Source organism: Rhineura floridana, chromosome 3, assembly GCF_030035675.1.
Source record: "Rhineura floridana isolate rRhiFlo1 chromosome 3, rRhiFlo1.hap2, whole genome shotgun sequence".
Lineage (NCBI taxonomy): Eukaryota > Metazoa > Chordata > Lepidosauria > Squamata > Rhineuridae > Rhineura > Rhineura floridana.
The window spans coordinates 215,664,184-215,682,288 of record NC_084482.1 but is presented as its reverse complement, the minus strand read 5'-3'; the positions used below and the strand labels follow the sequence as shown (position 1 = coordinate 215,682,288).

The following is an 18,105-nucleotide window of genomic DNA, read 5'->3' as shown; positions in this document are numbered from 1 at the left end:
GCCTTTAACAGCGGAGTGGCAGGCAGATATTAAGCAGAGTAAGCCTTTTCTAGCCCAGAACTAAAATTATGGGGAAAGCTTCACCTGTTGGATATTGTATTTGTCAGGCATCTTGTTATTTGTGTGTGACTCCCGATTTATCTCTGGGCACTCCTCCCCCCTCCATCTGCAAAAGAGGGTGCACGTTCGCTCATGATGCGAAGGGAATGTACATTTGTGTCATCGTCTGCGAGTGCAGCAGAGGGTGTGATCCACATGCAGTGGACTGGGCCCAGAAAATCCTCTTGGCAGTTTGGCACCCCTGGTTACCCCAGGGAAAGGCGTAGGAGTAGTCCTGTCCTCCATGAATTTGTCTAATCTTCTTTTAAAGCCATCCAAGCTGGTGGCCGTTACTGCATCTTGTGGGAGCAAATTCCATAGTTTAACAATGCACTGAGTAAAGAAGTACTTTACTGGAGTCGTCTGATCTGGCTACGGTGACACATGCCTTAGTTACATCCCGCTTAGACTACTGTAACGCGCTCTACGTGGGGCTGCCTTTGAAGACTGTTCGGAAACTTCGGTTGGTGCAACGAGCTGCAGCCAGAATGTTAACTGGGGCTGGTTACAGGGACCATACAACTCCCCTGCTGCAACAGCTCCACTGGCTGCCAGTCTGTTTCCGGACACAATTGAAAGTGCTGGTTATGACCTATAAAGCCCTATACGGCTTAGGTCCAGGCTATATGAACCTGTATGGGCCCTCAGATCTTCAGTAGAGACCCTTCTCACCATCCCAACACCTTCACAAGTGCGACTGGTGGGGACACGAGATAGGGCCTTTTCGGTGGCTGCCCCATGGCTCTGGAACTCCCTCCCTAGGGAGGCAAGAATGGCCTCCTCTGTGCAGTCCTTCCGCCGACAGCTAAAGACTTTTTTCTTCTGGCAGGCCTTTGGAACTGAAGGCTTTAAGGGTAGCGACTGAAGAGGATGCTGATTGTTATTGTTTTACTTGTATGCTCCTAAACTGGGTTGCAGTATTTTAAGTGTATATCTAATTGGTTTTAACATCTTAATAGTTTAACCCTGTTTTCATGCTGATTTTATTTGTTTATATGTTTTATATTTTTATAGGTTCTTAATGATATGTACTTGTTTTTATCTGGAAGCCGCCTTGAGTTCCAGTTTGGAAAAAGGGCGGGGTATAAATAAAGATAATAATAATAATACTTCCTTTTGTCTGTCCTGAATCTTCCAACATTCAGCTTCTTTAATGCTGAATTAGGCCCGGTGATTTGTCAGTTTTTATATTGTCCATTAAGCTTAGAACTTCCTTTCTCGTTACCACTATTTGTCTCAGTTCCTCAGAATCCCTTCCTGCAAATGTTAGTTCAGGTTCAGGGATCTGCCCTATATCTTCCACTGTGAAGACAGATGCAAAGAATTCATTTAGCTTCTCTGCAATCTCCTTATCGTTCTTTAGTACACCTTTGACTCCCTTATCATCCAAGGGTCCAATTGTCTCCCTAGATGGTCTCCTGCTTTGAATGTATTTATAGAATTTTTTGTTGTTGGATTTTATGTTCTTAGCAATGTGCTCCTCAAATTCTTTTTTAGCATCCCTTATTGTCTTCTTGCATTTCTTTTGCCAGAGTTTGTGTTCTTTTTTATTTTCTTCATTTGGACAAGACTTCCATTTTCTGAAGGAAGACTTTTTGCCTCTAAGAGCTTCCTTGACTTTGCTTGTTAACCATGCTGGCATCTTCTTGGCCCTGGCGGTACCTTTTCTGATCTGCGGTATGCACTCCAGTTGAGCTTCTAATATAGTGTTTTTAAACAACTTCCAAGCATTTTCGAGTGATGTGACCCTCTGGACTTTGTTTTTCAGCTTTCTTTTTACCAATCCCCTCATTTTTGTGAAGTTTCCTCTTTTGAAGTCAAATGTGACCGTGTTGGATATTCTTGGCAATTGGCCAGTTACATGTATGTTTAATTTAATAGCACTTTGGTCACTGCTCCCAATCGGTTCAACAACACTTACATCTTGCACCAGGTCCCGGTCCCCACTGAGGATTAAGTCCAGGGTTGCCATCCCTCTGGTCGGTTCCATGACCAACTGGTCTAGGGAATAGTCATTTAGAATATCTAGTAACTTTGCTTCTTTGTCATGACTGGAACACATATGCGGCCAGTCTATGACCGGGTAGTTGAAGTCACCCATTACTACCACATTTCCTAGTTTGGATGCTTCCTCAATTTCATATCTCATCTCAAGGTCTCCCTGAGCATTTTGATCAGGGGGACGATAGATCGTTCCCAGTATTAAGTCCCTCCTGGGGCACGGTATCACCACCCACAACGATTCTGTGGAGGAGTCTGCCTCTTTTGGGGTTTCGAGCTTGCTGGATTCAATGCCTTCTTTCACGTATAGAGCGACTCCGCCACCAATACGTCCTTCCCTGTCCTTCCAATATAGTTTATATCCAGGGATAACCGTATCCCACTGGTTTTCTCCATTTCACCAGGTCTCCGTTATGCTCACTATATCAATGCTCTCCTCTAAGACCAAGCACTCCAGTTCTCCCATCTTGGTTCGCAGGCTCCTAGCATTAACGTACAGGCACTTGTAAGCAGTGTCTCTCTTCAAGTGTCTTTGGCACTTGTGGTTAGGCCTGTGGTAATTTTGCTCTTCTGAATTTATATCCTGTGCCCCTGCTCTCACAATGCCTACGTCTAGGCCTACCGCTTTTAAAATTTCATCATTTCTTTGGTTTTTATCCCAGGGGGGAGGTTTATTCCGAACCGGACCTTTCTCAGCTCCTGTCAGGTTTCCCCCCTCAGTCAGTTTAAAAGCTGCTCTGCTACCTTTTTAATTTTAAGTGCCAGCAGTCTGGTTCCATTCTGGTTCAAGTGGAGCCCGTCCCTTTTGTACAGGCCCGGCTTGTCCCAAAATGTTCCCCAGTGCCTAACAAATCCAAACCCTTCCACCCGACACCATCGTCTCATCCACGCATTGAGACTGCGAAGCTGGGCCTGTCTGGCTGGTCCTGCGTGTGGAACCGGTAGCATTTCAGAGAAAGCCACCTTGGAGGTCCTGGCTTTCAGCATCCTACCTAGCAACCTAAATTTTGCTTCCAGGACCTCACGGCTGTGTGTGAAGTCACACAGGGGACAAAGCTTATAAATGCTTGGAGTGTGGAAAGAGCTTCAGTCACAGTAGCACCCTTACTTCGCATCAAAGAACTCACACAGGGGACAAACCTCATCAATGCTTGGAGTGTGGAAAGAGCTTCAGTCAGAGTAGCACCCTTACTTCGCATCAAAGAACTCACACAGGGGACAAACCTCATAAATGCTTGGAGTGTGGAAAGAGCTTCAGTCAGAGTAGCAACCTTAATTCGCATCAAAGAATTCACACAGTGGACAAACCTTATCAATGCTTGGAGTGTGGAAAGAGCTTCAGTCAGAGTGGCACCCTTAGTAAACATGAAAGAAGTCACACAGGGGACAAAGCTTATAAATGCTTGGAGTGTGGAAAGAGCTTCAGTCAGAGTAGCAACCTTACTTCGCATCAAAGAAGTCACACAGGGGACATAAGAACATAAGAACATAAGAAGAGCCTGCTGGATCAGGCCAGTGGCCCATCTAGTCCAGCATCCTGTTCTCACAGTGGCCAACCAGGTGCCTGGGGGAAGCCCGCAAGCAGGACCCGAGTGCAAGAACACTCTCCCCTCCTGAGGCTTCCGGCAACTGGTTTTCAGAAGCATGCTGCCTCTGACTAGGGTGGCAGAGCACAGTCATCATGGCTAGTAGCCATTGATAGCCCTGTCCTCCATGAATTTGTCTAATCTTCTTTTAAAGCCGTCCAAGCTGGTGGCCATTACTGCATCTTGTGGGAGCAAATTCCATAGTTTAACTATGCGCTGAGTAAAGAAGTACTTCCTTTTGTCTGTCCTGAATCTTCCAACATTCAGCTTCTTTGAATGTCCACGAGTTCTAGTATTATGAGAGAGGGAGAAGAACTTTTCTCTATCCACTTTCTCAATGCCATGCATAATTTTATACACTTCTATCATGTCTCCTCTGACCCGCCTTTTCTCTAAACTAAAAAGCCCCAAATGCTGCAACCTTTCCTCGTAAGGGAGTCGCTCCATCCCCTTGATCATTCTGGTTGCCCTCTTCTGAACCTTTTCCAACTCTATAATATCCTTTTTGAGATGAGGTGACCAGAACTGTACACAGTATTCCAAATGCGGCCGCACCATAGATTTATACAATGGCATTAAGATATCGGCTGTTTTATTTTCAATACCTTTCCTAATTATCGCTAGCATGGAATTTGCCTTTTTCACAGCTGCCGCACACTGGGTCGACATATTCATCGTGCTGTCCACTACAACCCCGAGGTCTCTCTCCTGGTCGGTCACCGCCAGTTCAGACCCCATGAGCGTATATGTGAAATTCAGATTTTTTGCTCCAATATGCATAATTTTACACTTGTTTATATTGAATTGCATTTGCCATTTTTCCGCCCATTCACTCAGTTTGGAGAGGTCTTTTTGGAGCTCTTCGCAATCCCTTTTTGTTTTAACAACCCTGAACAATTTAGTGTCATCAGCAAACTTGGCCACTTCACTGCCACTTCACTGCCACTGTCATGGGACAAACCGTATAAATGCTTGGAGTGTGGAAAGAGCTTCAGTCAGAGTAGCACCCTTACTTCGCATCAAAGAACTCACACAGGGGACAAACCTCATAAATGCTTGGAGTGTGGAAAGAGCTTCAGTCACAGTAGCACCCTTACTTCGCATCAAAGAACTCACACAGGGGACAAACCTCATCAATGCTTGGAGTGTGGAAAGAGCTTCAGTCAGAGTAGCACCCTTAGTAAACATGAAAGAAGTCACACAGGGGACAAAGCTTATAAATGCTTGGAGTGTGGAAAGAGCTTCAGTCAGAGTAGCAACCTTACTTCGCATCAAAGAAGTCACACAGGGGACAAACCGTATAAATGCTTGGAGTGTGGAAAGAGCTTCAGTCAGAGTAGCACCCTTACTTCGCATCAAAGAACTCACACAGGGGACAAACCTCATAAATGCTTGGAGTGTGGAAAGAGCTTCAGTCAGAGTAGCAACCTTAATTCGCATCAAAGAACTCACACAGTGGACAAACCTTATCAATGCTTGGAGTGTGGAAAGAGCTTCAGTCAGAGTAGCACCCTTAGTAAACATGAAAGAAGTCACACAGGGGACAAAGCTTATAAATGCTTGGAGTGTGGAAAGAGCTTCAGTCAGAGTAGCACCCTTACTTCGCATCAAAGAACTCACACAGGGGACAAACCTCATAAATGCTTGGAGTGTGGAAAAAGCTTCAGTCAGAGTAGCCACCTTTCTTTGCATCACAGAACTCACACAGAGGACAAACCTCATCAATGCTTGGAGTGTGGAAAGAGCTTCAGTCAGAGTAGCACCCTTACTTCGCATCAAAGAACTCACACAGGGGACAAACCTCATAAATGCTTGGAGTGTGGAAAAAGCTTCAGTCAGAGTAGCCACCTTTCTTTGCATCACAGAACTCACACAGAGGACAAACCTCATCAATGCTTGGAGTGTGGAAAGAGCTTCAGTCAGAGTAGCACCCTTACTTCGCATCAAAGAACTCACACAGGGGACAAACCTCATAAATGCTTGGAGTGTGGAAAGAGCTTCAGTCAGAGTAGGACCCTTACTTCGCATCAAAGAACTCACACAGGGGACAAACCTCATAAATGCTTGGAGTGTGGAAAGAGCTTCAGTCAGAGTAGCACCCTTACTTTGCATCACAGAACTCACACAGGGGGCAAACCTCATCAATGCTTGGAGTATGGAAAGAGCTTTAGTCAGAGTGGCCACGTTTCTTGGCATCACAGAACTCACACGGGACAAACCTCATCAATGCTTGGAGTGTGGAAAGAGCTTCAGTCGGAGTGACACCCTTAGTATGCATGAAAGAACTCACACAGGGGACAAACCTCATCAATGCTTGGAGTGTGGAAAGAGCTTCTGTTGGAGAGGCAACCTTGCTTCGCATCACAGAACTCACATAGGGGACAAACTTTATAAATGCTTTGAGTGTGGAAAGACCTTCAGTCAGAGTAGCACCCTTACTTCACATCAAAGATGTCACACGGGACAAACCTTGTAAATGCTTGGAGTGTGGAAAAAGCAAAAATGAGATGCCTCTGACACAAGCACTAAGTTCCCCTTCTGACCCATTTTATGCCTCCTTCTATAGTGAGGTGGATTTCGATCAATACTGAACAAGTCTGACTGCCATTTTCCCTAGACAGGGGGTCACATAGACAATAGAGAATAGTGCTGTTGTAGTGAAAATGTGCCAAGGACACTGATATTGCAGGAATGAAGGGAGGACGGATGGAACAGGGGGCAGAGCATCACTGTAGCATTGTAACATAGAATAAAGCAATGTAACTGTTGCCATGATTGTGACGGAGGTAAAGGTATATAACTGTCTGTAACTAACCACCATTTTGAGGAAGAGAGTTGAGTCCTGTACTCTACTCTGGCTAAGCGCTTAGCTAAATAAACAACCTTAAAACAGGCTTTGGCTTCATTATTAAGTCTCCTCAAAAAGAACTCAGTTGTAAATTCCACGACAATCTTGGTGGCAGAGGTGGGATGTGAGGATCTCCTGTCTGGGTCAACCCGAAGGGGGAAGGTCGGAGCGGCGGTTTGTGCACATTCTGAGAGGTAAGAGGACCTTGTTTTGATCAAATCCTCCCACAGCTCCCACCTCCAACCCCGGGACCCCTGGATGGGCGGTAAGAATTTCCCATAGTTTATCGAAGCCCCAGCGTTAAGGTCCCTCCCTGGTTACATCCACACTCACGACTAAAAGGTAAGCAGTCCCACAGTCTCTGGTTTGGGTGTTAGGATAGGTTTGGAGGACATCCTAATGAGCCGTGAATTAAACTGATACTGTTCCAACTTTTTCTCTCTGTCTGCTGGGGACGCCTGGCCTTGCTAAACTGTCCTTCTCCACCGCTTGATCAGTTTCAGCTCCGGACAAAACATGGGTGGAGGTGTGTCTTGTCCTGATGAAAAAACCGCCTTAGGGTACATGTGCCAAAATTATGGAACCCGTTTGGGTCCAAAAAAACTGCTCAAATGCTGGTGAAGGTGACTCACTGCTGGAGTGAGTGCACCTCCAACCGGCCTGAGCTTCAATTCCCGGAAACGGCACTTTTGACATGGACAAGCTCACCTATTTATGGGGAAAACTGGAGAAAACAAAGCCTAGGCATATAGATTTCTGGGTCCTGTGGAAAGAGGAGGCAGAACACAGGAAACAAATCTATAGTAACAAGTCTTCAAGATTTTAACAAAAAGTTAAAAGCACAACTGGAGGAAAAAAAGAAAATCGAGAAAGAAAAGGAACTAGAAAAAAATGCATGCCAGCACCCCTTGCTGCCTTTGTACCCAAGGTTGCTAGCCACCGCCCCTTTGCCGCCCTATAATGAGGTACCAGAAGATATTTTGGATATTTTGGGCCCCAATGGCTGGGAATGCTCAGCCTCAAGCTCAGGCAAATGCTATTTTACAGTCAGAGCAGACACCACTTCTCCCAGCTCGAGCGGGTGCCATTTTAAGCTCTGGAATACCCAAACGCTCTACAGAGAAGAAACACACCCACCCACCTAAACTTACTAGAGAAGAATGGCCACTGTCTCCTGAGGAATTAACATTTAAGGAGCAGTTTCCCCATCTTGTCGGTGCAAGAGTTACAAAAAGGGTTAAAAGCAAAGTTTGAAATTGTAGCTACATCCATAGACAGCCGCACCTGCCCCATTTGCCAAATAAAGTTGAAAAAAAAGACAGTGATGGAGGATTTACCTCTATCCAGTTTAATCCGGAAAACTTCCCTGGGTGCTTTCCCCAAGTTCAGCCAGCCGGGATGTACCCCCCACTCCCCCATCAACTGCAGGCGGACAAATTATTTTTGTGCATGTTCCCTGGACAACTGCAGATCTCAAGAACTGGTTCAGTATCTTCCCGAAACTCAGGAAGGCTCCCAATGAATTTAAAGAAAAGCTGGAAGCAATCATTAGTGTTTACAACCCAACTTGGGCTGACATGAACCAGCTGCTCTCTGGACTCCTGTCCCCAGAACAAAAAATCAGCCCTGATAGCCCAAATGGGAGTAGGAGAGGACAATGAGGGTCTTCCATGGAAGTCTGAGGATCCCGGACATACCACGCAAGCTGAGAGAACAGCTAGAAGCCGAGAAATACTGCCAACCGAAAGTACAATCGCTCTGCCCTTCCCTGTTAACCCTTCCTTGGCTCCCCACCGCATTCTTGCAGCAGTAGCATTCAAGAGGACGACCTTCAAGACAATTGGGCTCCCTACGCTCCATCACCCCTGCAGTTGTTTCCAGAGGAACAGTTTCAAAGAAGGGGAAAAAAATTAAGCATGCTCAACTTTTAACTTGATATTGTCTCAATAAACTAATTTCTCCATCTCTGATGCTACCATTCCTCTTACAGTTGCTGGCCAGCCGCAGCATTTCTCATAGACTCTTATGCTTCCAGGTCCACAGTTCATCAAGCTGACCTGTCTCATCCACCATCAGGAGAAATAGTGACTGAGTTTGAAGTAGGAGGTCAACTAGTAACCTTTTCAGCTGCTCCACTCACCTATGACCATATCTTTCTTTCCCTGGTACCAGTTCTGTCAATTTCTGTGTAAATTGCACAATACTGTTATTGCAGCTCTGATGGGTACATTTGGATCTTCCCTTTTCTAATCCTCATGATTGTTCCTTCTAAAGCTACAGAGGCCTTCCCTTGGAATGATGTGGGAAAACTGCTAGCAGTGGAACCAATCGAGATTCGGTGTCCACCTGATAAACCTTACCCATCAGTAAAGCAATACACTCTCTCAGCTGAAGCAATTGAGGACATCCAGCCTGTGATTGCCTCACTGCTACAGCAAGGTATTCTTGTATGTGATGTGCTTCCCTGTAATAGGAAAAAGCCGCTTCGTAGGTTTTTGGGAGCGGCTAAATACTAGGCATTGGATCCCAAACTTTGCAGCCTATTGAATGAAAGGCAGAATGTGAGGCTTCCTTTGTGGATTTAAGAAAGGCTGTGGCCCAGACTTCTGCTATGTTAAACCTTTTTTCCTCTTTTGCCATGAGTCTCAGGGTTCTGCTGCAGAAGTACTCTGTCAACCTGGTGGCTAAAGGATACCCTCCTTGGAGTACAGCCTTGTTTGTCCAGAAGTCTGAGGACTTGGTGCAAGGACGTTCCCTTGCTGTGTTGGTTCCCCATTCTGTGCATTCTCTCCTGCTGCACAGAAAAACTCAGTTCCTTTCTTCTCAATGTCAAACTTCCTATGGAACTGTTAGTGTTCATGTACCTCACAGCATTTCTTACTTCAGCTAGTTCACCTTGGGAGGTAGATAACTTCCCTTATTTACAAGGATATGATGACAATGGAACTATTCTGCTTACAACTTAACAACTCTGTGCCCCTCTCAACCCTGCTTCCCTTCCACCCCTTCCTTCTGATGGAGAACCTCATTCAATCTCTCCTCAAGATTGTTTGCAGGTCGTTGAACATCTCTCCACCCCTCGCCCCGACCTTCGTGATGTTCCTCTGGATAACCCTGATCTTATCCTTTTCACAGATGGCTCCTGCTTCAGAGATGACACAGGAGTTCTCAGAATTGGCTATGCTGTGTGCTCTCCACATGAAGTCCTAGAAACCTTTTCTCTGCCAACTCTCCAGTCTGCCCAAGCTGCAGAGCTCGTGGCTCTACAGAGAGCCTGCATTCTGGCATCCAGTTGCTCTGCTAATATCTATACAGACTCTTCTTATGCTTTCAAAACCTGTCATTTTGTGGGTCAAATTTGGTCACACAGAGGATTCTTGACTTCAGCTGGCACACAAATTTCTCATTCAGCTCTTATTTCTGCTTTACTGTCTGCTCTTCAACTTCCTAATTCTATTGCTCTCATGCACTGCTCTGCCCACACCACTGCTACTGATCCTGTTAGCCGTGGCAACTGCATGGCGGATGCTGCTGCTAAGGCTGCTGCTCTTAGTGCACCTCCTTCTCCCCACCTTCCTTCTCAATTGATTCTCCTCCCCTCATCTGTTCCTGAACTACCAGAACTCGCTTTGCTTCAGAAAGCTGCCCCAGAGCATGAAAAAGATCTTTGGGTCCGCTTTGGCTGTCGCTTATATCCTGACTCTGTCTGGAGGGATGTCTCAGGCCGCTTTGTACCCCCACAAGCACTTCTTTTCCCTCTTGCTCAGGCGACTCATCACTCTTCTCACCTGAGCAAAGGGGGGATGCTATTGCAAATTTCGACTCTCTGGTTTGCTCCTAAGATTACACCTGTTCTGGCCCAAGTGGCATCCACTTGTTCAGTATGTTTAAAACACAATGCTGGCAAACCAGAACGTCCTCTTACTGGCACCACTCCTTGAGCCTATGGACCATTTCAGCATGTTCAATTGGACTTCATAGAAATACCAAAATGCCAGAACTACAGATATGTATTGGTCATCATCTGTCATTTTTCTGGTTGGGTAGAAGCATTTCCATCACAACACGCAGATGCTGTAGCTGTCTCCAAGGCACTGCTTAAACACATCATCCCCCGATTTGGCTTACCTCTCTAATTGGATTCTGATCAAGGTACTCACTTTACAGCTAAAGTGGTACAACAGCTTTGCCATGCCTTAGACATTAACCCAGCCCAGCCCAATTACAGTCTTTATTGGAGGGTCACAAAGAACTTCTGGTCTACTGCACTAATCTTCCCAAAATGTTGAGAACTCTTTCCTCCCAGGTCCAGGAAGCCGCTCCTGTCCTGCTAGATGTGCCTGCTCATCGGTTCCAACCTGGCGATTGGATCCTGGTTCGTGAATTTTGGAGAAAAGATTGCCTTCAGCCTCGATGGTCGGGTCCTTTTCAGATACTCCTGACAACATTTACCGCAGTGCGCATCGCTGAGAGGACAGCTTGGATACACGCATCCCATTGTTGAAAGGCCCAGCCGCCAGGTGAGAGTGAGAGAGGCCAGCCGGATCCTGACGGGACACAAGGAGGAAAGACCAAGGGAAAGGAGTCCCTTCCTAAGGACCACCATCCCTACCATCTGAGGAGAGGCCCTCGCGCTGCCAGAGGACTTTGTGAGTGACATCCTATCTATCTGGGAGAAGTTAGGACTACGAAACCGAAGAGTGTCTGAGAAGACAAGACAAATATCTATCCATTCTAGAGCCAATGAGGTGCAACCCCTTCGGCAGATCAGCTCCCCAGATAGACTTTGAGCTTATCAAAGTAGCATGTAGCCCATTGGACTCTTTTGAACCTTCTTACACCGAGGTGGGGAGGCCAGTGACTTGCATTGCTAGAGATAAGTTTGGCTTCATTGCTGTTTGCTTGCTATTTCTTATAATCACAATTATAATATGGCTCCTGCGGGAGGTAGGCTTGGTTTCCTAATATTGTATAGCCTCCTTTTTACAGGACATCCTGATTGGAGTAGGAACACATACCTAAGGCTAATGATCGATCTCGCTAGAGGGATGAACAAGAGTACTTGCTGGATCTGTATGCATACCCCAACTTACAAAAAGGAAGGTATCCCACTGGTAGGAATACCTCTGAATGCAACTGGTCTTATCTCAGATGAATGGCTCAAACGCGATGAGTCTCTGAAAAGTCTCGATACTACTCAGTATGTAGCCCTGTCCGGATGGACAAAAGGTGAACTTTGTTTAAAGTTCATGGGAGAAACATTCATTGGTAGCAGCCAATGTGAATGGGTCCTTCATCAAGCCAAAGGTAGATGGAGTCTCAGTAACTCCGCTGGGCCAATTATGAGGAACAGGCCGAGGGTAATGGAACCATTGTGTATGGCTCTCGGGCACCAGTGGCTCTCATATTTCAGTGAAACCTGTACTCAAGAAGAAGCCACCATAGCCATGCTTATGTATGGCGAGAAAGGGGTGAGACAAGATAGATTTGCTCACATCCTTCCTCCCTTAATGGGAACAACACATAGTTATTGGTGGATCTGTGGATATAAGGATTGGAAGAAATTACCCATTAACGCAAAAGGAACTTGTTATATTGGACTTCTAGCCCCTGGAATCAGGATTGTGGACACCTTTCCTAAGGGTCTGATACGAAATTATCGAAGGGTAGCCCCAAGTCATAAAATCCTGGAAGCTTATAAAGATCTAAAAGCTCCAGGTGAGTCCTGGCTACGAGGTATCTTCCCCTTTTATGGGGCAGGGGCAAACCATTTAGATATCTTAAGAATTTGTACTCTGCTGGAGAACTTCATGAATGAAACTGCTGATGCCCTTTCTATGATTAACATTGAGCTTAAACAAGTCCAACAGTTTGTCTTACAAAACTGCATAACGTTGAACTATCTTTTGACATCGCAAGGCAGAGTCTGAGGTCTTATTGGCCCAGAATGCTGCACCTACATTGTTGACAGCTCTGTAAATATCACCGGAACTATTGAGAATATTCGCCTATTAGCATCTAAGGTGCATGAGGTTAAGACCTCTGGGTGGCAATGGAGTCCGGGGGATTGGTTCAGTGGCCTAAGAGGCTGGATAAAATCAATCCTCTTAGGACTATTGTTGGATATGTTGTTCCTCTTTGCCATGTATATCTTGGTTAATTGTGTATTGTTTTGTTTAAAGAGTACCATGCAAAAGACCACCCAAATGTTAACACTGGCTGAAGTGAAACAAATGTACTTGGAATTTGATAGACAACGGATGGAGGAAGAAGAGGAGGTGTTATCTATCATGCAAATTGGGATGGGACTCGAAAGGAGTCCCATAGGGGGGAGTGAGGTGGATTTCGATCAATACTGAACAAGTCTGACTGCCATTTTCCCTAGACAGGGGGTCATGTAGACAACAGAGAATAGTGCTGTTGTAGTGAAAATGTGCCAAGGACACTGATATTGCAGGAATGAACAGAGGACGGATGGAACAGGGGGCAGAGCATCATTGTGGCATTGTAACATAGAATAAAGCAATGTAACTGTTGCCATGATTGTGACGGAGGTGAAGGTATATAACTGTCTGTAACTAACCACCATTTTGAGGAAGAGAGTTGAGTCCTGTACTCTACTCTGGCTAAGCGCTTAGCTAAATAAACAACCTTAAAACAGGCTTTGGCTTCATTATTAAGTCTCCTCAAAAAGAACTCAGTCGTAAATTCCACGACAATATCTTCACACCAGCCATGCAAGGTAGGTTAGGCTGAGAATTAGTGACTGGCCCAAGTTGGGAAGTGAGGAAAAAGAATAAGTGACTTTAAAATACAAAACTGCACATGCTCAGAGTATTTTCTTTTTGTTTAATAAGGTTGCTAAAATATTTTGTGTTTGTGTTTTGCTGAGAGTTGTGAAACTACATGCTCAGAGTATTTTTTGTAATCCATGAAAGTTTCTGTAATAATAAATGTGTTAGTCTTTAAGACACCTCAAGACCTATTTTCTGGTACCTTATCCCACACACTTCCTTTTGTGGGGAAATGGGGCCCCTATCTGGGGAACTGTATCAAGGCCCCCAACCACCTTAATCCAGCCATGGATTACAGCGATTTAAAAATACAACTTTGAAATCAGTTAATAGTCTGGGTTCTAAAAATATCTCTCTCAGGGCTTAAAGGGTGGAATGTGTGCCTTCAGCAAATCCCCAGCCGTGAAGACTTTGCAGGCTAAAACCAGCACCTTCAACTGGGCCCAGATTCAAACACAAGAATTTGGGCCGAGAGCCCATCACGTCTGACTCTGCCAGCCTGAACCACACAAGGCAGGCATGGATCCAGTTTAAAGAGAGTGGCCTTCCCAGCCTCAGGCATCCTATCCACATTGCCCAGGAAAGAAGACCCAAGTGATGCAAGGGGTTGATTCTGTAGCCACAGGGAGAGAAGAGCCTGCCTTCACTGCAGGGTCCATGTTGGGTCAAGTTTAGCAGGAAAATGCCATCAGGGTTGAGTAGCATATATGCCAGTCTTCCACTTCGGACTGGAGTCTCCATGGCCTGCACTGGGGGGGGGGAACTGTGCCTGGGGTAAAGGACTAGGCAGTTCAGCATCAAGCTCGTGAGGTTGGTCCGGAAGCTGCAGCTGGTGCAAAATGCAGCAGCGAGACTGCTCAGTGGGGCAGGATATCTCCAACATGACACCCCTGCTGCTGCTGAAAGGATTGCACTGGCTGCCCGTTTGCTACCAGGCCAAGTTCAAGGTTCTAGTTTTGGTGTACAAAGCCCTATACAGCTTGAGACCAGGATACCTAAAAGACCGTCTTATCCCTTATATACCCAGCCGATTACTGCGCTTTGCAGGTGAGGGCCTCCTGCAGAGACCATCTTATGAGGAGGTCCGTTCTGCACAACGTAGGAAACGGACCTTTCGTGTGGCGGCACCTCCCTGTGGAATTCCCTCCCTTTGAATATTAGGCAGGCGCCATCTCTGCTATCTTTTTGGCGCCTTTTGAAGACTTTCCTCTTTCAACAAGCCTTTTAAGTAGAGGCCTATCCCAGTTTGTGTCTGTGTTGGAATGGCTTTTTAATATCTTTTTAAACCTTTGTTTAATAAAACAGATGTTTTTAAAGCTTTTTAAAGATATTTTTGAAGATGTTTTGTTTTAATTTGAAAGGATTCTAAATTCTGTTTTATGATGTTTTAAAGTGTTTTTAGTGATTTTGTTTGCAGGCCTGGGCTCCTGCTAGGAGGAAGGGTGGGATATAAATGAATGAATGGATTCCTGGCCGGCTAGCCACCCGCAGTAGTACAAAATGTGATTGTTTAAAAAAATAAGAAGGGGTGTGAAGGTGAACAGGGCCACCCCCAGAAGGCCCCTGCTGGCTCAGGGGCTGCCCTGAGGGGGTCTGTTGGCTGCTGCCACCCACCTGTCACTTGGGATCATCTGGGGATGCAGGGCCTGGACTTTGGCCCAAAGAAGCTGCGCTGCCACTGCTGGCTTCATTTTGGCTTCCTGCAGCAGCACAATCCTGATCCTATGCAGTTACTCAGAAGTAACCCTCCCCCACAAGCTCAGTGGTTCTTCCCCTCCCCGACAGGGTGTGTCTGGAGGGAGAGATGCTTACAAGTGATGCACTGCCCCTTTGGGGTTGGGATCTTCTGGGCCAGGAAGCCTGGCAGGAAAGCAAACCAAATGGGGCTCCCCCGGCTTCCCCCCGCTCACCTTCCCTCCCACTGCAGCCCCCCTCCACTCAGGGTCACCTGCACTATCTCTGCTGGGAACTCTCCCAGGGCATTCAGGAATCCAGTGGATTTCATTAGTCTCCGGAGGCTTAATCTGTCCACCACCCCTGCAGGGAAGGATCGGAGCCATAAGTTCACCCGGAAGTGCTCTGACCATGACAGTGGGGTGACATCCACCCTCCCATCTCCAAAGCACCCCTTCCTCCATCTGGAGCAAAAACCAAGTCGAGGGTGTGCCCTGCCCTATGTGTTGGGCTGGTTAAAACTTGAGACAGCCTCATGGTCGTCATGGAGGGCATGAAGTCCTGAGCCGGAACACCAGAGGCAGCCTCAGCGTGGACATTGAAATCACCCAGCACTATCGTTCTGCGCTCCTCCCACAGCCAAGATGGCCTCTGCCAGCTCAGTCAGAGAAGCTGCCGGGCAGCAGGGTGGACGGTACACCAGCAGCACCCCTAGTTTGCTGTCTCCTCGGCCCAACACCAGGTGCAGGCCCTCACAGCCAGCTCCAAGACAGAGTGGTTTCCTGGGGACAGAGATGGAAGTTCTGTAGACCACAGCAACTCCTCCCCCTCGTCCCTGCAGCCTGTGCTGGTGCTGCACCAAGTATCCAGGTGGGCAAACTTGGGTCGGATCAACTCCTCCAAGCTCACCCACCCAGGTAATGCACATCAAACTGGCACCTTCATCCACTGTCAAATCATGGCCTGTGGGCACAGCAGATGAGCAAAGAGGAACCCATCCATGAAAGGAGTGGGAGGGAGGAACAAGGCGCAGATAGCCTTGCCCTAGTCTTCTATGGTAATTAACCCCTCCATGGCTATACTTCCCTCTACCCGTGGCATCACCCATATCCCTCTTTACTAAGACTCCTCCTAAACACCTGATATAGACCAACGTGAGCCCACCAACAAAGCCTGCCGGAGCCAATTATCCCAGAAGCCCTCTGCAAGAATTGGGAACGGTCATACCCATTCAAACTTTTTCACACAGAGCAAATCTACTCCCCCGTCTCACAGCCAGGGCGGACCAGCCTTCTGCCAGTCGCAGACTCTCACTCTGAAGGCATCCGGTGACTTTCTGCTATCATTCCGTTCACTGCACAGGCTCTCACCCTGCACGGGAACTACACATGCGGCACACGCCCTCCCCACTACCCAATCTCCAGATTGGTTAGAAAAACGAAAGAAAGAAAGAGATGGGACTCCCCAAGGTGGGGGCCCTGCCGGTGGCAGACCCTCCGCCCAAGGGCAGCTGGGCTTTTATGCCTCCTGACCCAGCCAGAGGATGCCAGAGGATGCAAGATTGACGGCAGCCTCTCTCTGGAGCCAGGCTCTTCTTCAGAGCCCCTCGTGCTATTTGGGGCCCCAAAGGCCAACGCCCACAAACGGGGGAGCCAATTGGGAGGCACTTCTCTCCCCCCTCCCTCCGCCTTGCCCCGGGCCGCCTGGGGAGGAGGGGCTGCAAGGCAAAGGTGGCCAGAGGGAGGCGAAGGAGAGCGCTCCGGAGCTCCAAGAGGGGCGCGAGGACAGCCCAAGCAGCCTTCCTGGGTGCCCCATGTACAGCTCTGGGGCTTGTTCCTTCTGAGCAGGCTTGGTGAGGCTTGGGCAGCTGGAGGGGGAAGGTGGCCAGAGAGAGTTGGACGGGGGGGGGCTCGGCCGGTTCCACCCCCAAGCGGGGGAGGTATTGGGGAGCCTGGAGCCGAGCATCCAGTTCCTCACCCCGGGAGAGGGGGGCAGCTGTGCTGACACTCTCCCCCTCCCCCACGTGCGCCGAAGCCAACGCCAATTCTTGCGTCCGGACACCTGGATTCCCTGCAGTGGCGGCCGCGGCTGCGCAGGGGAGGCAAGGGGCAGGCGGTGCTGACCGGACTCCCTCTCTCTCTCTCAATGAAATTGTAATTATATATATGTTTAAAACGGGATGGTGTAAAAGCCGGAACAGAACAGGCCGGAACGGACCCTTTATAAAAGAAATTGATGCCAAAAACACTGGGATGTGTTAGAGACACTTGAGAACAACATTTAGGAACAGAAACCATTCTGATAGGATTTTTATTAACCCTTTAACAACCAAAATGCCCTCTGGAACGGAATGAAACAGCCCGGAATGTCGACTTCCCAGCGAGCCAGACCGCCCAAATCCACCAGTCCCACATGACTACATGGGATGCATGCAATAAGACACAAAACCTCCACGAAAACCACGTTGCGATACCCATTCCGGGCTATAATACGCTTTTACGTAAAACAGCCTGGAATGGCGACTTCCCAGCAAGCCAGACCCACCAAATTCACCAGCCACACATGTTGCTGCCTCTCCTTTTGTTGGGAAATGGGAGATAACACAGGATGACCCAGGAACCTCTGGCATGATCAGCAATACCCTTTCTTGCTGTTTGTAGGTCAACTAAGCAGCACTATTGGTGCTGCTACGAGGTTGCGAATGGCTGGTGAATTGGGGAGAGAGAGAGAGAGAGAGATTGGAGGGGCAAGTCGGCTGGCTTTTACTCATGGCTTTTCTGCTGTCGGTAATGGGAGAAGACACTGCTTGCTGCCACTGAGCCACCTCCCCAGTGTAAATATAGCATACCTGGGCTGCTGCCTTTTTGGTCTGAAAAAAGAAGGGATCATCCTGTCTCTGCAGAGACCAGCAGATCTTATAGTGCTCCTAGTGGGAAGAAGAGTAAACTGCAGCTATTCTCTAGCACCAAAAGCTACCTGTAGTTGCATTCAATACTAGTATAGCTTACTACAAAAACCTTGCTAGGAAAGAAAAACAAGAATGTACTATACACATTTCACACACATACCTCATTAATCATTACTAGAGCTGCCAACTAAGTAA

General features: G+C 47.4%; 1 pseudogene; it reads left to right on the top strand.

The window, feature by feature from the left end:
• The first annotated feature begins 3,152 nt into the window (after positions 1 to 3,152).
• LOC133378959 (zinc finger protein 91-like) lies at positions 3,153 to 16,845 on the top strand (annotated as a pseudogene).
• The last annotated feature ends 1,260 nt before the right edge of the window (positions 16,846 to 18,105 follow it).